We start from the raw sequence: 20,912 nt of genomic DNA, 5'->3' as shown, positions 1-20,912 counted from the left end.
TTTCACACACACACACACACACACAAACACATGAGCACTTTCCCGGTAACACGGTATTCTCAGATTATGGAAGTGTCGAAGATATTTATTTCTTCTGAAATAGCAGTCTTACAATAATGGTGTAACAAATAATGTAAATATCTAAGAGGAATTCCTATATACATCTAAAAAATATTATCTTGAATAGGTAGAATTCCTATTTATTTTAAGAATGTTTGATAAGTTATTAGATGTTATTCTATATCGCTTAAATATAAATCGCCCATAGTCAACAGTTTTATAAGTCTAAGTGTATGTCTGAATGGTAAAATCGAAGCAAGACAATTCTAGTGCTAATCTTATATAAGAGCTCCCAAAGCGTTCATAAATCATAATTCCTAAAACTACGTATGGTATTCCTTGTCGACTGGTTACTTGGTTATTGCTATAAATATAATTCAGAAATGGGGTTAATATCATAATCAGTGATGTGCTCATTTACAACCATTATTCTAATTGCGTCTACTGAAATGTTTTTGTTGTACAATTAGAAAGTATATATCTTGGTAAATCTCTCTCTCTCTCTCTCTCTCTCTCTCTCTCTCTCTCTCTCTCTCTCTCTAATCTCTCTCTCTCTCTCAATGATAATAAATCTCGATTTTGTGTGCATATAATTTTCAACTGTAATATTCAGCTGTGTTGTAGATGTCTTTCGCGGATTCAAACAGAATAAAAATTAAAAAAAATTAAAAACTTTAGTAATGTGCTCATACCCTGGCAACAGCACAGCCCCACAACGGTGGGCGTGGTCTTGGCGTGAAGTTGATCGGCGTAATTTCCAGGTAGACGTCCGACCTTGCTTTCTTTGCGCGTACATTTGCGGCGCAATTTACGTCGCTGGCTTTACGTCCGGTAGCCCGTGTCCTGTTTACCAGCTGTTCAAGGTCATTTCACCGCGATGATGCCAAGATCCACATACGTGGGCATACGCCGTCGTGATACGTGAATGTGTGACCCCAGCATCAGTCATGCTCTGATCGCGACGAAGGCCATGAGGTCAATAATAACGAGGCCTTCCACCCTTTCTCTTCCTATCCTGAATACGAGTCCTAATACTTTTCTCATTAAAAGCTCACGTTTAGGAAGGAGAGTACTACTCTGGAGCAAATGCATATTGATAACTCTTTATTTGGTAGACAATGCAGTCACTGTCATTCTGCAGAGATAAGCGCTGAATGTCATTGCAACCACTTCTGGTGTCACAGAGCGCGGGGTCAAAAAAAAAAAAAAATCCTGCCTTCAGTGACAATGGTTGTTGTTGTTTAAGATTAAGCTGGCCTTGTGCCAGCACGGGCTCTTGCTCACAGAGCAGCCCGTGGCCAAGAAGAAGAAGAAGAAAGGAATTAACATCATAACACAGGATTTCAGAGTCTAACCCAGTTACGATGATACTGATAACATTCCCCAGACTGTTATCACAGGAATCATTGAGAGGGATAATAATTTCACCGTGACTGAAGGAAAAATTATTATTATTATAATAGTATTAAAAGAAAAACCATTGTATAGAAGAAAATCACCTGAGTTAGTGAACTCGACCGCAATATTGACAAGGTATGCCGACAAAAAAAAATCTATAATAAGAAATTTCCGAGTGGATTTTTCATGTTTGTCCGCCCCGGGTGAGCGAGGTAGGAAGGGGAGACAGGAGGACGGGCAGCGCCAAGGTTCCAGCGTGGCGTAGCGCGCTCGCCATCAAGCTCGTTTTAGAATATGACGTTTCATGGTTTTGGAAGGAGTTAGTCATGATGAATGAATTATGTACCTAAATTAGACCAGTGGCTGCTCAATAACAACATTAGCAAGAGTCGGGTATGTTTCATTATTATTATTATTCAGAAGATGAAATCTATTCATATGGAACAAGTCCACGAAAGGGATCAATGCCTTATTATTATTATTATTATTATTATTATTATTATTATTATTATTATTATTATTATTATTATTGAAAATATGAACCCTATTCATATGGAACAAGAAGCCCACCAAAAGGGGCCACCGACCCGAAATTCAACCTTCCAAAAAACAAGATGGCGTCCACCAAGAAGAAGTAAGCAAGAGGAGCTAAAGAGAAAAACAGAAAGAATCCAAAAATCGAAATGCAGCTCTCAGCATAATTCAGAAGCGGGCCCAGTAGCTACGTGACTCGTAGCACAGTCGGAAAGGGGCTGTTCTGTTGATCTGAGCCGTCCCATATAAATATTCATTGTCATAATAAGGCTAATAATGAGTGGCTTAAATGTGTCATCACAACCGGTTGTCGTTAGAAAAACTCGGGAGTCATACTCATTGCTGTGTGTGCGTGTGTGTGTGTGTGTGTGTGGACGTATGCGTGGGTAAGAACCGAGTGGTAAAAAAAAAATGAGAGAACTTTCACTAGACGACATTTTAATTTTTGTTTAGTGTTCTCGAGAACTACCTTCTCGAAGACTGTCATGGTAACCTTAATGCCTTTATATATGTCGTCTTGATTTTCAAATTTCACGGAGAGATGGACCTCGAATAGTATTCGCTACAGATGAACAAACTGGCTACCGAAAGTCTATCGTTCAAGAAGTTATCGCAAATCATTTTATTGTTTTAAACGACGTTGATTGGCCCTACAAAAACATCAGTTACTCAGCTATCAGGAAATTGTCGTTACAATAGAAAACTCACCAGAAACTTCAAAGTTACTCAGAGGTGAAATAGCTCCTTTCTAAAAAGAAAACGTTAAAAACAATCAGCTGACAGCCAGCCAGTATCTGCCACAATGAGTAGGGAATTCGTGACGCTAGTTGCAAAGATTTGATGCGACGCTATAAACTAAAGACAAAGCTAATCAGGGCTGTCTCCTAAGTGATGCAAGAGACTGAATACCATAATCTCAGCACTGCCACCATCATAGATAATGTATAAAAAAAATGTGAGGTAATAGATGCGTTACTGTGCCGTTTATTATAACTATTATATTCAGAGGATGACCCTTATTCATATGGAACAAGCCCACCACTAGAGGGGCCACTGACTTGAAGTTCTTGAAGCTTCCAAAGAACATTTAGGTGTTCATGAGGAGGACGTCAGAGGAAGTAAAGGGAAATACAGAAAGATGAGATATCACATCTTAAAAGAGAGAGACAAAATGAATGAATAAACAGATAAAAGTATATCAAGCTGCAAAGAGAATAGCATCAGTGTAGTCATTCATTGCATTTTCGGTTGAACTCCTGAAGTTCCAACTGCACGATCATCCTGCAGATGGTGTCCAGGAGGAAGTTATATAGACATAGATATAGAGTTTGGTATCATGCCAAGCACTGGGGCAACTAAGGCCATTCAGCGCAGAAACGGAAATTGACAGTAAAAGGTTTGAAAGGTGAAACAGGACAACCTTCAAAAGTTGCACTACGAATCAGCCGTTATTAGAAGAGGGTGGAAAATAAGATGGAAGGAAGAAAATAGGAACGGAGGTACAGTAAAAAGGAACGAGAAGGGTTGCAGCTTGGGGACGAAGTGACGCTGCGAAGAATCTCAAGCAGTTACAAGGATTAGGATGTCTCAAAGACTCGTTAGTTCACCCTAAGAGGAGACATCGTGTGCTCACTTATCTCTAGGAGCAGGTTTTACTGTTCATTCAGTGTCCTCCTAATGATTTGTCTAGCTTTCTTTTTAAACTCTTCCACACTGTTGCTGTTTACAACCTCTGGTGGCAGTTTATTCCATGTAATGCCTACAGTGCACCGCATGAAGTGCACTAAGTCAAGTACATCTCAGTTTAACCAGACCACTGAGCTGATGAACAACTCTCCTAGGGCTGGCCCGAAGGATTAGATATTTTTCGTGGCTAGGAACCAGTTGGTCACCTAGCAACGGGACCTACAGCTTATTGTGGGATCCGAACCACATGATATCGAGAAATGAGTTTCTATTACCGGAAAATAAATTCTTCTGGTTCCGCATTGGCCGAGCCGAGAATCGAATTTCGGCACCAGCGGACGGTTGTGCCGTGGTCTCGAGTCCAGCTTGTATCTTATCCATCACTTAGCACCTTCCGCCTTCTGTGAGAGAGGAACAGCAGGCTGCTGCTACAGTGTCCCAAACAACGGCTGTACAACGCCTCTCCTGTGTAGTACTGCTTCTGCTTCAGTCATCGTTTAAGCTGGAATGAGAGAGAGAGAGAGAGAGAGGTTATCCTCGGGGTATCGCATATCTCGAGTGGCATCTTATCCACACAACATATAAGCGCAACAACCTTCCATTTTACGAGTCCTTTGTTTAACCGTTGAGATATACACTGTTCTCGTAAACTACAGCTCGGCTGTTCAAGCCTCTCGAGAGGGCGGCTGGGTGGCTTCCTTCACGTACCGAAGGCGGCGCTAGAGGATGGTCTGCGTGGGCGTCTCTAGATCTATATTATTATTATTATTATTATTATTATTATTATTATTATTATTATTATTCAGAACATGAACCCTATTCATATGGAACAAGCCCACCAAAGGGGCCACTGACATTATTATTATTATTATTATTATTATTATTATTCAGAAGATGAAGAACCCTATTCATATGGGACAATCCCATCAAAGGGGCAACTGACTTATTATTATTATTATTATTATTATTATTATTATTATTATTATTATTATTATTATTATTATTATATTATTTTATTATTATTCAGAAGATGAACCCTATTCATATGGAACAAGTCCACCAAAGGGGCCACTACAGACTTGAAATTGAAGCTTCCAAAGAATATTACGGTGTTCAATCGAAAAAAGTGAATAGAAAAACAGATAAATAAACACATTAATAAATAAATTGTACGAAATTCAATCCAATGATGAAAGTACAAGGAGAACCGTATTAGGGTAGACATACAATTACATCTCCGCCTGTTCCACAGTCCCACGGTGCGAGGAATAAAGCACCTCTTATCACTTAGGAGAGGTACTTTTGCAAAAACCCCCTTGTTTGTTCTGCGGTAATTTCATTTCAAAGGTAAACAAGTTCCACCTTCTATGCCAACAAAGACTCTTTTGCTCTCTTGCTTGGCTTAGTTGAGTGACTACACTGCGTTAGAGTTTAAACAGTAGAGACCCTGTATCGTTCATCGGGCGGAAACTGAGAAAACACCATTATTATTACTATACGTATACAGAAATCATGCATGATAAATTCTTAAAATAAATAAGTCTACGGGCATAACCAGCCCCGTTTTCACGGTCAGAACCAGCTTCGTTTCAGGGAATCCCTTCTCAACCCCATCCCCTTCGGAGGGGGGAGGTAGGATGAAACCCCAAAAACACCCCATTAAAATTAAACTATTCTTATGGGATTAACTTACTATAACCCTGCCAAGTTTCGTGCCCATCGGACCAGCCAAACCGTTTGGCCGTGGTTGAATGACAGACGGACGGAAAGACATTACGCCCATTACAATAAGATTATCATGAATGGGTACAGATTTATTCATTCTAAGCTATAGACTGTGAAGGCGAGAAAAGCAACCACTGATAAACAGGCAAGCGTCCTCGCTCACGCCCCCCACGGAGGTAGAGGCAGAAGGAAGAAGGGACGCATCACTTCGAGGAAAGAATGGGACTATGGGAGTATACTAGTCGGTCGCTCAGCGTTGTCGGGGGAGCCATTTGAAGGGAACAGCCCACATAGCCGTCTTTGTTTGGTTTCACTTAGAGGTCGACTTAAAAAGGGATTGGTACAAGTGGTTGTTTTCACCGCTCCCGTTTTCCTTAACTATTTTTGTTGACAGCCTGAATTCTCTTTGTTAGATACAATGAGGCCAAACCACATCAAGGGGGCCACTGACTTGAAATTCAAACTCCAAAAGACATTGGTTTCAACCTCCCTCCGCTAAAGACAACCCCGACACTGCAGAGGTAACTGATCACGACACAGATCGGGTGATTTTTCACCGCCCGCGGGGAGATGTTAACCCGCGACACTAACCACTATACCAGATGACCAACGGAATCGACAGCGAGATGTTTGAAAAGTATAACAGCAGGAAAACCTTGCAGTTGTTAGAGAGGGTGGAGAGTCAGATAGAAGAGAGAGAATATGTGGAATACGCTACAAATACGCCATTATCACTACCACTGACAAAATGGGAAACTAAACAAATATAAATATAAACAAGAGCAAATCCCTCGGGCCAGCCATGTGACAGCTGATTATAATTAATCAGCTCAGTGGGCTGGTAAAACTATCTTAATAATAATAAAAATAACAGAGCCATTGTTGACAATGCAAACCAGATGTGGAGGTCGCCGTGATTCCCGGGTTGGAGGGAAACGCACAAAACAGAAAATAGGGTCAGTCGTCATATTGTGGAGATGACATTTTTTCTCTAATAAAAATAATACTAAAAATAGAAGCCAGTCATCTGCATTTTAATTCTGTTCTTGTCCGCTCGGCGTCTGTTCGTCTGCTAATTTATGGAGATGCTTATAAATACAAAACATAAGAAATGCTTGTATGCGCAATGAACTTATGTCCACATAAATGTGCGTATACTGTAATGGTGGTTTGTGACTTGATACTTTGGCTATTATTAAACTGAATCATTTTCGAAACTATGCCTTAGTGCATTCATTTGCTCCCCCCCCCTTTTTTGTTTTTACCTTACAGCATGGAATATGTCCTTATCCTAAGGACTTACAGGGTTACGAAGCAATTTACAAAATTTACGATCTGAAATTTACTCTACACAGAACTGAAAGGACGCAGAAGCCCCTTTTGGAAGTTTAGTACTAAAATCATCCCAGATATTAAGGTAGACATCTGTTTATCTGTTTTAATCCTCTCCTTTGAAAGGCACAAACCCAAGTTATTTCTAGACAGACTAGGCAAAACTACTGCGAAGAAATAATTCGTAAAAGGAGGTTACGTCTCATCAAGCATCAAAAAGAGCAGTGAGACGTCGTCCTCAACGTTAAAGTTGACCATAAAATGTTATTTTTTCAAGTCAATTTCAGGACCAGCCCCTCCCATAAACCCCCCAAAAGTGAGCGCTTTAACACAACAGGCTGTTACGCGGATAATTTCTATTTTTTTTAAACCACCCTCGTTAAAATTCTGTGATCCCAGAACTAAGAAACCTTTTGTCATTACGGCCGTCACTTCCATAATCAAAACAAAAAATGGGAATTCGGTTAGGCTAATTAACCTCAAGGAATGTGGCGTACTGTTCGCAACGACATTGTCAATACATGAGGCTTTGAATAGATGACACCGATTCACACGGAACAAGCACGCCACAGGGGCCATTATAGATATGAAATTCTTGAAGCTTCCTCAGACTATTAAGGTGATCTTTAGGAAGAGAAGTACTTGCAGTCTCTTATTTGTTCCAGAATCTCTAGAAACTTTCGTTATGACCACTTGGATTATGACCTCTTAGTCATTCATTCTCTTACTCTGTTATTACGAACATTCATTGACTTTTAGTTCTTGCGCTGCCCACATCCAGCTCTACAACATCAAAGTCTCATAAATTCCTTCCCCCTCTCTCTCTTCTCACTCACTCTCTCTCTCTTTCTGCTATCCATCCTTCATCAAGCGTGCTACCGTGGAAGCTGAAGTTCGCTTTCTAAACACGTCATTTCTTGACCCTTGAGAATGATGATAAGTATCGTGAGAAGATTAACACCGAGGAAAGCTTTAGTAAGGGGTGGGGGCGGGGGGGGGGGGTGGTTCGGGGGAGGGGTTGTCTGAGATTTATCCACTGAGAAGAAATGGGGTTACGGAATCACAACGCATTTTGAAAGCATGTTTTCTCTATGACTCATCGTTCTCTCATTATATATATATATATATATATATATATATATATATATATATATATATATATATATATATATATGCGAAAATCTGTATTGCGTATTAGGTGATAAAAAAAAAATGGTGTAGACAGAATGTCTGCAACTATCTCTGTGAACTGTCAGGCCATCTTCATAGAAATCCAGAGGAGATGCAATGGAATACATCTTCATATCTGTATAGTAGTAGGTTTTCATTGACAAAAGCAGAGTCGTGAAGGGACTATAAAATGCAAGATGAGATTCCTTCTATTTATCCATAAGGCAGCGAACGCATTTCTAAGTAACTTCCCCATCTTGGATGCCTATAGTAGATTCACTTCAACCCTTACGACGCTCCTGATTGGCTGTTGATTAAACCAATGACAGGGCTGGAAACTCACCTCAGTCTCTCGAGAGAGTTCACATAGGCAGGATGTACGTACCTTCTCTCCTGAGAGATACGTACATTCTGCCCATGTGAACTGTCTCTCTCGAGAGACTGAGGAGAGTTTCCAGCCCTGTGATTGGCTTATCAACAGCCAATCAGGAGTGTCGTAAGGGAGGGGCCTACACATCACGAGTGCCACTTTCTATAGAGAAGATGAACAACTAAGGAGGAGGTCAAATCCTGATGATTTGCGTGTAATAACCCTGACGCCACGGAGTGCGGCGCCAAGGTCTGCAGGCTGTCCTTCAGCATCACAAAGGGGGGGTGGGGTTTGGGGGGGGGGACTCCCGTAGTATCCAGGGGTTTACGTTTTTCTTGGGAGATTCACCACCGTTGTCGTGTTTTCGCTTACTCGGGGAGTAAGCCTTTTACAGACTACTTTGTCGTTGTTGCTGTTCTTGGTGTACGAAAGGCCTATGAAAGAGCCTATAAAGGTCTGAAAAAGGTGTTTCGCGTTGGGTTAAAGATACAGGAATTTCAGGATGAGATATTTATGATTTATTTATCAGAATGAAAATATAAAAAACATAAATAATTTACATGTTAAGATGGAGTTCGGATCACGCCTTGTTGAATATGCACGACATTCCTTTATCTATCACAAAACGTCGACTATCCCGGGGGCTGGGACGCCCAAGGGACAACTATAGAAAACCTCAACAGGGTCCGCAGACAAACAATAATAATATCTATTGTCCTGTTCCAAAAGGGTGAGTCAGCCCGTACGCAGCCAGATCGCATACAAACAGCGTCGCAATTTCTGTTGGAATACGAATGACTTCACAAAAGTCGAGGAGTTTGACAGTAACCAGTCTCCTCTTTCAATTGGCAGTCTGCGCAACCAGTCAAAGTAACAGTAGCTACGTAGGTATTGCATAGATGGACAGTTCGGTCTCTTGGTGTACAGTTGCAGGCTCTACTTTCAGATTTTCATTTTTGTTGCATAATAGATACTTTGGGATCACCGAGCTTTTTATGGACATGTTCGTTCAGACACATGAACTTTCTCATTTTCACACGACGCACATTCTACACACACACACACACACACACACACACACACACAACACACACACAAATATATATATATATATATATATATATATATATATATATATATATATATATATATATATATATATATATATAGTGATACAGGGCACCTCAGGGAACTACTCCAAGCGACATAATCAGAGGAAGACGGACGAAAACCACATATCACTAGGTTGTCTTTTTTATTATTTTGCCGACGTTTCGTAATTATTTACAGAATTACATCTTCTGGGCTGCACATAAGAAAAGATAAAAACATAAAAAAGTTAAAAGTATAGTCTAAAAGTTCATTTAAAATACATTAGAGTAAAAATGAAATAGATAAAAATAAAAACACAACCAACCTAGAGGTGAGACAGCAAGGAACTAAATGGAAGGAAACCACCACAGTACGAACTTATGCTAAATACAATTGACTCGCAGATGTATGGGTGTTCAACGATGGTACGAGTTGTTTTATAAACAACGACTCAAGGATTGTTAACTCTTGTGGTTTGGTAGTATGACCGATTACACTGAAATCTTTGTTGTCAATATAGGTTTTGCATTGTATTGCATGATTCTTGATATTGGAGTGTTCTGGTTTGAGATTCTGAATGTACATGACTGGTAAAAATGTTCTGTTACAACAGAATTCCATCTGATAAAAGGAGCCCATAAAAACGCCAAAATACAGAGAGAAAATATTATACTTCAGAGACTGCTGTCTCTGAAATATAGTATTTTCTCTCTATATTTTGGCGTTTTTATGGGCTCCTTACGTATATATGTATATATATATTATAGGATATAAATATATATATATATATATATATATATATTATATATATGTGTGTGTGTGTGTGTGTGTGTGTGTGTGCATATAAAAATATGTATGTGTGTGTGTGTGTGTGGTTACTAATACTAGACACTTCATCATTTCTTTTTTTTTTTTAAAGGTAACCCCTGAAAACTAAAAGAAATGTTGGTCAACTGTAAGCAGAACCAATCTCGGCCAGATAATGTTTAAGCAGACCACTGAGCTGATGAACAACTCTCGTAGGCCTGCCCCGAAGGATTAGATATTTTGACGTGGCTAGCAACCAATTGGTCGCCTAGCAACGGGACCTACAGCTTATTGTGGGATCCGAACCACATTATATCGAGAGATGAATTGCTATAACTGGAAATAAAATCCTCAAATTCCGCATTGGCCGAGTCGAGGATCGAACTTCGGCCCACCGGATTGGTAGCCGAGCACGAAAACCACTCGTCCAACGAGGAACTGGAGAGAGAGAGAGAGAGAGAGAGAGAGAGGCGGTCGATCTTGAAATTTAAGAGCCGCAAAGCCTGGCCGTTGCGTTCTGCTCATTCCAATCGCGCGGAAAGAAAGGAAGTCGACTTGTGGGAATGCATTGGCTGAGAGCGTCTGTCACGTGATCAGCATATACGACGGAGGAACGATGAAAAACTGATTAAATTGCGCCGGGAGTCTCTCGTGGTAGTGAGGCATGACGCGCCTACGACGCGGGCAGAAATGCCCGCCCTGTGTGAAACGAATACTCGATGGCACCTATACGTGCGGAAGAGCACAAGGCACTCAATGCTCTCTCTCTCTCTCTCTCTCTCTCTCTCCGTCTCCGCCTCTTGATAATGCAACTACTGCTGCCGGCTCGATGAAAGGACTGGATTCCGAGAAACAGCTGCTCTTCTTCTGTTTGGGACTCGTAGGACCATTCTGTGGCCCACTTTGACGATGTTTCATGTCTTGGGAATAGTAACTGAGGGTAACTTATTTAAACGACTCTGGGCACTAATGGGTAATATGGCAGTGGCTGTTGTTATTGTATTCTGCAGACACCCATTATTGGTACACACACACACACACACACACACACACACACACACACACACACACACACACATATATATATATATATATATATATATATATATATATATATATATATATATATAGGGATTCATTTTATGACATATCACCGTGATTCATATGCAAGTGTTAAGCTACAAGCGAACGTCCTCTAACATCCAATTCGCTCTGCCCCGGAAATGACATATGTCTTCATATATGTTAACCGAAGGGGAATTATTTTTAGTTAATATAATCAGTCCGTCGTCTCGTGGGCTCGAACAACGGAAGGCAAGAACACACGACTGCAGTGGCGTGCTTTTAAATCACACGGCCAGCAAGGGAGGTGCTATGAGTGTACACACGCAAACACACTCACGCATATTTATATATAATATTCCACTCGTGATCTATAGCACAATGGCGTCACCCAAATTAAGTCCGCACTATGTGTGGGCTGCTCCCTTGATATGTAAATTATGACCAATGTCTGGGGTGGATTATTATAAGACATTCCCCGCCTGGGAAGCTTCTCGCTTCAACCAGTCTTTCAGAATGAAAGAAGGTAGTTCAGAGAGACGGGAAAAGCGGCCGATGTTAATCATTTTGAGCTCCAATGAAGGGAGCGATCAATCGTATATATACTGCAGCCTGCTAGCTAGCAAGGCTGCAAGAACTGAGGGCATGATACATTGCTGACAAATTCTTCGGAGTAGAGTTTCAGATGCCATGAAATTCCTTTGGCTCCTTACCAAAAATTCTGAAAAATACGAGGCTGATTTTGGAGCGCAAAGAAAATCTTGAGAGAGAGAGAGAGAAGCACTTACACAAAGCGATCGAAATATCCGTAGTGATACATTTAGCTGAAAACTACGTTGTATATTGCACGTGTGTGTATACTGTCTTGTATATTGCATACGTTCCTCAGATCCGAACAAGGAGACCAGACGACTCTGAATCCACCGAGCGAAGAAGAGTAGGCCTGAAACTCAAGCCAGTTCTGTGACCATTCGATTATAATGAGTTTATGATAACCTGCCCCGTCTTGCGAGGAGGTAGCTGACGACGGCGGAGTCTTTGATATGGAAGGAAGACGACTCATTCCCGCTAATTCCTAAAGGGCCGTTTCTCTTTTCCTTCCCAACTTCAGGCCCCAAATGCGTCCGCATGGTGGGTTATCCATCAAGGCGCAGTCACGTTTATCACTGAGGGAATTTGAGTCGTATAAAAGGAATTAGGACAAAAATCTTAAACTTGAATTAGTTTTAATTTAACGCGAGGAATGTGATGTATATTGTAGCTCACCGTCATAGCAACTGGAAATCAATCTGTATTCCGTGAGATAAATAAAAAAACATATTTTTTGTGATAGTTCTACCTGTAGTACCATCCTGTCACTCGATTATTATTATTATTATTATTATTATTATTATTATTATTATTATTATTATTATTATTATCATTCAAAAGATGAAGAACCTTTATTCATATGGAACAAGTCCACCAAAGGGGGCCAATGCCTTGAAATTCAACCTTCCAAAGAATATTAAGATATTCATTAGGAAGAAGTAAGAGGAAATAAAGGGAAATAAAGAAATTCACCGACAGATAAAAATGTAAAAGATTAAAATCCAAGTCGAATTGCATTAGGGGCAGCGATGGCACCGCATGGGGGGCACTTGGCATGAACTTTCTGAAGGACTTCCAGTTGGCCGACAATCCTCCTCCTCCTCCTCCTCCTCCTCCCTCCGCCGTTATGGAGGGACTTCGAGACCTGTATTATTCACGTTTTTGAATCGTAATGTCTCCGGGATTCCGCTTATTATAACCCCCGCTTGCTTCGTCGCGGATAATTCAGGAAGACCTCTCATGAAATATGGTCGGGGGCAGGTTTGGAAGCGATCTGCCCTTACTCTAACGTCACTGGTCTGGGGGCATCCGGCTTGCCTCAGACTGAACTATTATTATTATTATTATTATTATTATTATTATTATTATATTATTATTATTATTATTATTATTATTACTCAGAAGACGAAGAACCCTATTCATACGGAAAGAGCCATTGCTTTGAAATGCAAGTTTTCGAAGATTACTCAGGTGTTCATTACGAAGCAGTAAGAAGAGGTGAAGAGAAATACAGAAAGAAAGAGATCTCACTTACTGAAAAAGAAAAATGAATAAAAAATGTATAAAAAAAATAATGCGACATCCTCCTCAAATGGATTTACTGAGAAAAAGGGGCTCAAGAAAAATACTTCGGTAATGTAAGCAGAGATTTGCTCTCAATAGATAAACTTAGTGGTTCGAAAAGGCATTTAACTGGCGAGACGATTATGAATTTTTTTTTCGACTAATTTCATGTCGTTGGTATCAAATGAAAAATTAGCGTTAATGCATATTAACAGATAGTTTTTCCAGGCGCAGATTCAGCATGATTTTTTTTTTCACATTCACGTACAGACAAATAGGCACACAGATGTATTTGAATATATTTAATTAGACAGTCCACGGATCAAAGTGAAAACGATGGACTACTGCTTTGAGACCTTTTGTGAATTAGTCTCCATATATATATATTATATATATATATATATATATATATATATAATATATATATATATATATATATATATATATACATACTATATATATATCCTTTCTTTCTTGTACAAGATAACTGGTACTACTTCGGCTTATTATCTACGGGTCACATGCTTCGAGGAGCTAGTACTAGACGTAGCGGAAACTCCTTGGGACGCCTTGTTTAGTAATATAAGCCCCTCGGGGATCAAAGTACTATACACACGTTTCTATGTTGTGTGGTCGACAAATTATCTTGAGAGCGATATCTTGGCGCGGCTGTCTTCTTTACATTTACCATACGGCGTTTATAGTACTAGCACCTTGGAGTAGGTGGCGACGTGCAGATAGCACACGCCAAAGTAGCACCAAATGATTTATATATAAAGCTAAGCTACTGTTAACGTTTAAAACTGCTGTGGATTATCAGTTTTCAAAACCGAACTCAGTTCTACAAGACAAAGTTAAATTCCCACGGCCGCGTATTGCTCAAACAATGAAGACACGGTGGGATGCATAGGCCTATACTTGTTTTTTTTCCATCTGTCCACCCGCCTGTGGTGTTTGCGTATGGTAACACTGCGTTCCGGGCTTAAGATAGTTACATTCAGTCCACTTTCAACAATAATAACAATATCTTATTTAGAATATTAACGGTGTAATTCGCATACAGTACATTATTGAAACATTTTTCAGTAGCAAATGTACACCCAGATATCCTTTTATTTACCTGAAACTTACACATAGCGAACCTATCTAAAGCCCGGGACGCAGTGTTACCATACGCAAACACCACAGGCGGGTAGACAGATGGAAAAAAACAGAGTATAGACCCACTCACACACACACACGCACACACACACACAGACCACATATGACCATTTCAAGCTGAATCAAGGATCAGTGATATATATTCTGTGATATGTATGTATATATACATATATATATATATATATATAATATATTATATATATATATTAATATATATTATATAATATATATATAAATGCTAGCGTTTCAAGGGTTTCTTCTCCTTTGAGCTTCTTTTCATGTCAAACGTGGGTCTCTCTCTCTGCATGGGTTTGTTTACGCTCACTAGTATGCCAAGTACATTTAGCGGTGAATTATGTGACAGGCATACTTCCGGCCACCTGTCTGCTACATTCAGACTGAAATTCCTCTTAGTGGTCTGTCGCATTTTAATCTCTCTCTCTCTCTCTCTCTCTCTCTCTCTCTCTCTCTCTCTCTCTTGCTCTGCTGTGTGTGTGTGTGTGTGTGTGTGTGTGTGTGTGTGTAGTAAGTAATAAACATTCACTGAGAAATCAAAGAATCGGATATTTTTAACGCTGTATCTGCTGTTTAAGGACAATATCTATCCAGAAACTGGTATTTCTTAGAACCTTCAACTGTATAGAGTTTCTTGGTGAAATAAATTCAGTCATTGTTAACAGACATCGACAAAGATATCACATTGCAAACTTCGTGTCGGGCTGCTACAACGCACTCACCTCGATACCGGGAAGTCTAAATTGGATGTTGACCTATTACATAAGGTCACGATTCATTGCAAGGTCACCAAGCAAACAAAATAGTCATCTCTCACCTCTTGTGATGGCTGACACCGGTCGCTGTTTTCGGCAGATATTTGTAAATAGCAGGACACCGAAAGAATAGACAGACCACAACATCTTATAAGGTGTTGGCGCGCAAGAACTAGAAAGTCAGAACTCGCAGTTTCTGCACTCTTTATTACACTGTATTGGCAACTTAAACTCGATATTTAACTATGGAGATCTCTTCTTGTAGGTTCTACATGGCCTAGTCAGGTGCATTCGCCTGCAGGTTACGACATTTATCCTAATATTGCTTATAGGGTGTAATGAAAAAACAAACCAAGTGACATCTCTTCTGAGTAGCATCCGAAGACGGACAGAAAACTTCACCAGGGTACCTGTCATACATCGCTTGCATATCTAAATTAAATGTCATCATATTTCTATCAATCATGGTCCGCGTGGTACCGTTTATCATTGGTACTTCTGTCACTTCTGACATTCACGCGGTCTAGTGGCTGTCGCTGGATGGCTCTCACGGGGATTCTGAGATTCATGCTTCGAAAATTACGGATGTGAAAACGGTCGATGGTAAGGCCCTCTCTCTCTCTCTCTCTCTCTCTCTCTCTCTCTCTCCCCTACACAGACATTAAAACTAACTCCAGATTTAGGGCTGACTGCAAGACCTTTAAAATACCAAAACATAACAGCATTCGAATCCATAAAGATTACGGTTTTGTCGAAATTACGACCCAGGGTGAAACCAATCCCAACGTACTTTTTTTTCATACCTCTTTTCCAAATACAAAAATAACAGACACACACATACACGCACGCACACACACACATATATATATAGATGTACAGATACTTATATAGCCACAACGACCTTTTAACTTTTCGATATATTTACAGTTTTTGGAAATGGTTGTGACCCGAATTCTCTTGGAGATTCGCCCACTGACCCCAAACCCAATTTCACCGAGCGTGAGTTCGAACCTCACCATGGACACTGGGGTTTATTTCATCATTCAACATTCCAAAAGGTGGGAATGAATCGCGCAATGAAGGGGACAGTTTATACGACTTCAGACACATGATTTGCCAGGGAAAAGTGACCAGTGGATCCTGGATATGTGAATTATGGATACAAGATTTACAATATATGCAGAGTTAGGTCGATCGTATAAACAATCATGCAGCCATGTCAACAAGTAAACATGACGTGACGTGAAGTGATTTCATAGTCTCGGTAACCTCATCTGGGAATAAAGATGGCGTCTTGACTTTGTAATAACAGCGCATGCGCGACGAGATGCTCCTGACTGTTACATATATGCTCCTGTCTGCCGAGACAAATTGCACCTAGGGTTCTCGTCTCCAACCCCTCCCTCAGCTCCACCCCCCCCCCCCCTAGCCTTTTCGTAAACAAAATCTAAAGCTCTACCGCGCATCAGTAGCCCAGATGTTATTTCTCCAGGGTTTCGCCTATAGTAGCTTCTGCCTTTGATACTCGGCTTCCCCCGCCCCCCCCAACAAGTGTGTTGCATGAGAAAGCTATCCTATTCCGTAGCGCCTTTGCTCATTAGAGCCTGAGTGTGTATGGCTCAGAAACACAACGATTGCGAGGACAACTAATAGAAACATTTAAAATACTGAAAGGCATAACAAGAGTAGACCGTAACCTATTGACGTTAAAAGAAAACCATACAAGAAATAATGGATGGAAACTAGAGCTGATGAGATACAACACATCCCATTGTGGAACTTCTTCATAGAAAAGATATGTGACACATGGAATAAACTGCCACCAGAGAGAAGTTGTAAACAGCAACGGTGTGGAAGAGTTCAGAAGAAAACTGGACAAAATCATTACCAGGACGCTGTGAATGCACAGTAAAACCTTCTCCTACAGAAAAGTGAGCACACGATGTCTCATCTTAGGATGGACTAACAAGTCTTTGAGACATCCTAATTCTTGTAACTCATGTCACGTCTTATTCCCCGTGTCCTACGATGTCTATTACTGAGAGGATACAGCATTAATGATTAGAAAACTAATCCAGACATAGCCTGCTATCGTCCTATCTGAATGTTCTTTGAATAATGGATATTCGGATGGTTCAGATGAGAGAGAGAAAAAAAATCATAATTAACATCATTAATGAAAGATGTCACTGCAAGGAGCTTAACATCCCTTGGTAAAAATGCCGCTTCTTTTCGTGCCCAGGATCTGAAACATCGGTGTCCTCACGAATAAAAAAATCTCTGGGAGCAGGAGAGAGCTTCTCACGCCTCCTCGATCGAAGTTCCCATGCAGGAGTGATCTCGGGGATGAGCGCCAATCCTTTAGGGAGATCCCAAAGCCTCCTGACAGGCATAGCAGGGCGTATCGAGTTTCAACAACCCCCCACAACCTAAGACGACTTAAAAACGAATTAAAAGACTGTTCTTCGTATATAAATCAAGGTTAAACGGAATGCAATGCATACAGCCAAGTGGGAGTTTTTTTTTCCAAATTCGTTTGTTTTCATATAAGTTATATATTTCCTTGATCGCCTTGTGGGGAATAACGCAATATAAGGTCCTGCTCACGAAGGCTTTTGTGAATGTAATGGCTCAGACCTTCTTTGCCAGTTCATGAATGCATTTCAAAGGGACAGCAGGATGCGTGAAGAGATTCAGCTTGCACGAAAGGTTTTTCCGCCGCTCTTAAGGGCCCCATACACTGAACGATTGTATGAACGGCTATTCAGACAGTATGAACGATCTCCGCACCGATTTCAGTTTAAACAAAGATTTTGTCTTGGGAAGACATGGCATCATCTCTAGAGGAGACGCGTTATATCGGCAGACAAACCCATACATTGAACGATCTGTGCATGGCAGACTTAAGTCGCAACTCGCAAGCAAGCAGCAACCTGGTCGTGACAGATTCCCGCTGAGATCGTTCTTCAGACATAGTATACTCCGCCCACTTTTGCATTCAGACAAGCCAATACACAGTGCTTTTGCGAACGATGCAGACAATCGTTCGGTGTATGGGGTCTTTTAGTATCATGTTAGGCTTTGAATTTTGGTTTCGATATTTCATATATATATATATATATATATATATATATATATATATATATATATATATATATATATATATTTTCGTTAAAAGCAATTGCTTTAGTGGCATTATCAAGCGAACTAATGCCATAAGGCGAAACAGCTGTCGTGACAAAATTCAATAAATGGAAGAAGGAAGTCTGCGTAATTTTTCACCAGAAATTGACGAACGAGAATCGGAAAAAACTTCGTCGGTATGAAGATACCTGCAAGAAACTTATCGCTGCCACTAAAGCAATTGCTTTTAACGAAAATTGTATTAGAGAAAAACTATGCCCTAAAAGTATATATATATATATATATATATATATATATATATATATATATATATATATATATATATATATGTGTGTGTGTGTGTGTGTGTGTGTGTGTGTGTGTGTGTGTGTGTGTGAGTGTGTGTGTGTGTTTGTATTCAAAGAGGGAGTAAATGTAATTATGAAATAAAATTGAAAATATTGGTAATACTAAGGTAACTGAAAAAAATATAATTGATAATGCAGGGTTATCGTACACCCGCGGGCTGAGAGCTGAAAAACAACAAAGATACTAAACTCTGTTTTTTTTTCCATCTGTCCATCCGCCTGTGGTGTTTTTGTATGGCAACACTGCGTCCCGGGCTTTAGATAGTTACATTCAACGATTATAATAATATCCTATTTCGAATATTAACGGTGTAATTCGCATACAGCAAATTATTAAAACACTTTTCAGTTGGAAATGTACACCCAGATATCCTTTTATTTGCCTAAAACTTACACATAGCTTAATTATCTAAAGCCCGGGACGCAGTGTTACCATACAAAAAACACCACAGGCTGATGGACAGATGAAAAAAAAAAAAAAAAAAACAGAGTATAATCATAATTATCATACATTTTGCCTAATCAACTAATTTTTCCATTTGTTCGAACTGAAATACCACAAGCGAGAACACATAAGAAAACCCCCAACTTCAAAGTGTGGAAATTGTAACTCACTCATGATGGGTTGGGGTGAGGTTATGTGAGTGAGACAGTAGGTTGGAAAGGAATTGAATATAGGGTTTAGGCCGAAGCCCAAGCGCTGGAACCTATAAGGTCAATCAGCACTGAAAGGAAAATGAGAGTAGGTAGGTCTGAAAGGTGTATAACTGGAGCCCGAAGCAGTTGAAGAAGCACTATGAAGTTAGGAGATTGTGGGTAGCCAGATGGAAGGAAGATAATATATAATAGTTCCCCTCTACAAGGATCTGATAAATGAAAAAGAAGTTACCACCTTTTCATGGATGAGCTACAACCACTTGGCTCTCTCTCTCTCTCTCTCTTTCAGAATTTATTTTCTTCATCATCCCAGAAGTTCATTACTTTTACGAGGTTTCAAATTTCTTCTCTCTCTTTTTATTTATTTTTTATTTTTTTTCAAGTTGAAATGGTCACAAGTCACTTTTACACCTTTTAAATGAAGTATATCTTAGTTTTACCAGACCACTGAGCTGATGAACAGCTCTCCTAGGCCTGGCCTGAAGGATTAGATATTTTGACGTGGCTAGGAACCAGTTGGTCACCTAGCAACGGGACCTACAGCTTATTGTGGGATCCGAACCACATTATATCGAGAAATGAATTTCTATCACCGGAAATAAATTCCTCTGATTCCGCGTTGGCCGATCCGAGAATCGAACTCCGGACCATCGGATTGGTTGCGAGCGCGAAAACCACTCGTCCAACGAGGAACTCTTACACCTTTTAAACCTGGTATTTTCTCAGTCAGTTTCGTTTTGCCTCCTCTCTCTCTCTCTCTCTCTCTCTCTCTCTCTCTCTATATATATATATATATATATATATATATATATATATATATATATATATTTCTCTTCACAGTCGCCACCTTTATTCTTCTTGAACCCATATCGTGTTAATTTTAGTTATCCGTCAACTCTTTTGCTTAAGGAAATTTCAGTTACCGATCAGTCTTTAGCCAGAAAATGACTCAAAAACATTTAAGAATAATTATGCTGCTTATTTATACTTTAAGTGTCTGTGTGTTGCGTCATTATTTCTCACACAATAAAATTGTCATCTCACGAAGATGCTTGCCAATCTGATGGCCAATTAGGCCTAACAAATGCTTTGAGTTTGCCAACCCGTCTTCCTCATTCCAGAGATTCATGAAACAAAAATAATGCATAATCCGACCTCCAGCTTACTCAGGGCGCGAGTTAAAATCTACGGTCAAATGGAGCCTTGGTTTACCAACGAAAACTAAAATAAACACACTATATCGTATTAGAAATGATTGCTCTGTACTGTTTAACGCGCATATTATTAATTTTTTTTTTTTACATTTTCATTCGAATAAACAAATCATAAATATCCTATCCTAAAATTCCTATCTTTTATTCGATGCGAAACACCTTCTTCAGACCTTTTTTTAGGCTCTGCCATAGACCTATCGATAGCTACACCGCCCACACGAGAACAAAG

This window comes from Macrobrachium nipponense, chromosome 3 (genome assembly GCF_015104395.2).
Source record: "Macrobrachium nipponense isolate FS-2020 chromosome 3, ASM1510439v2, whole genome shotgun sequence".
Classification (NCBI taxonomy): Eukaryota; Metazoa; Arthropoda; class Malacostraca; order Decapoda; family Palaemonidae; genus Macrobrachium; species Macrobrachium nipponense.
Note: the sequence above shows the minus strand (reverse complement) of the source record.